This window comes from Pelodiscus sinensis, chromosome 12 (genome assembly GCF_052426305.1).
Source record: "Pelodiscus sinensis isolate ZL-2025 chromosome 12, ASM5242630v1, whole genome shotgun sequence".
In the NCBI taxonomy this organism is placed as follows: Eukaryota; Metazoa; Chordata; order Testudines; family Trionychidae; genus Pelodiscus; species Pelodiscus sinensis.
The window spans coordinates 3,812,911-3,814,478 of record NC_143063.1 but is presented as its reverse complement, the minus strand read 5'-3'; positions in this window follow the sequence as shown (position 1 = coordinate 3,814,478).

The window sequence follows — 1,568 nt, the reverse complement described above, 5'->3', positions numbered from 1 at the left end:
GATAGTAACTTAATAATGTATTTGCCTCACATACCATTTGGCCCTGGCTCGGGGCTGGTCCGTGGGCTACCAAACTCTGGCAAGCGGCTGTCTGTGTTAACGTGCCCATTTGGTCTGCCAGTCTAGTGGAGAAGGCGATCCGTTCGGGGGAGATTGTGATTTCCATTCCCTTCTCTTGTTCACTCATCCCAGTTTAATGTGAAACCGAGGCTGTTCTAGCCCACAGACCCGTGGCCAGTGCACTGGAGGTAATGAAATGACTGATCTTGTACCTAACGAGCACTTGCTGCATGGATACAGTTTTGTAAATGTCCCACTTTTCCTGGTGTAGCCAGTGGCAGTTTTCTGCAGGAAGGTTTTGTCGGGTTATAGCTCCACACGGAGCTGCAGTTTCTTATGTTCTCACAAATTACCTGCTTTCATTTTCTTCCGACGGGCTAAGCATGGACACAGCGTTTGTGGGTTTGCATCACGCCGCAGTTCTCTGGACTTTTAGGAGAAATGCCAACGAATCCATCAATAAAATCAGTGATTTAGACAACATCTGGCCCAGAGATCTGAATCCGAGGTCAGCCTGTCTGAGGCTGTGTCTAGACTAGAAAGATCTATCGGAAAAATATACGCAAATAGCAAACCGCTTTTCCCACTTTTCCAAAAGAGGCTTTTCCAACAACTGGCCCATCTGCACTGGGCCAATTGTCAGGAAAAAAGCCTCTTTCGGAACATCCCTTCTTCCTCGTAAAACGAGGTTTACGGGATGTTGAAAAAACATGTCTGCTTTTCCAAATATTTTTCGGAAAAGCAGACCCGTTCCTTGGGCATGGCAGAGCTTTTCCGGGATCCTGGAAAAGCTCTGTGGTCTAGATGTACCCAGATTGGGTAGGAGTAACACCAAACTTAGGCTTGGGAGGGCAATATCTCCCATTGGCCAGTTACCCAAAGAGGCACTTAAGGGTAATTTCCCAGACTTCCTTGGCCAGTGGGAACAGGGACATGGGTCCCTTTGTTGGTGATAAGTACAGACCCCGTAAAAACCCAGCACGTCTTCCCTCTTCGGCGAGGCCATCTCACTGCTTCAGGCTCTCCGCCAGACTGGAGGGGCTCAGTGTGCCACAGCCACATGCCTGAAGCTTTGAAGTTCTCCCAACCACACATGCAGCCCTAAGGGGAAAGCCTCAATCCAGGAGGCTGCTGCCGGCTTGGATAAGACTTTTAAAAATATCTCCAACGACTGATTAAAAAGCTCAACCATATTCAGACCCTCATGCACAGAGTAGGGATGTGAAATATCGGTTAATTGAATAGTCGATGAACCTCATGAATTCTTATCGTTACTCGACTATTCTATAGTCCCTGGGGGTAGGGGGCCGGCAGCCAGTGCGCTCTGGCCCTATTCCCAAGGAGCCCCCTGCCACACTGTGCTGCTGCCTCTGTATCAGAGGCAGCAGTGCGGGGTACCAGGTGGGAGCCGGTCCGCGAGGGGAACCAGTTTAAAAACAAGCTCCCTTTGTTGACTGGCTGCCTGTCGTCCCGCAGAGGCAGCAGGCTGGGGTGGCAGCAGCACCTGG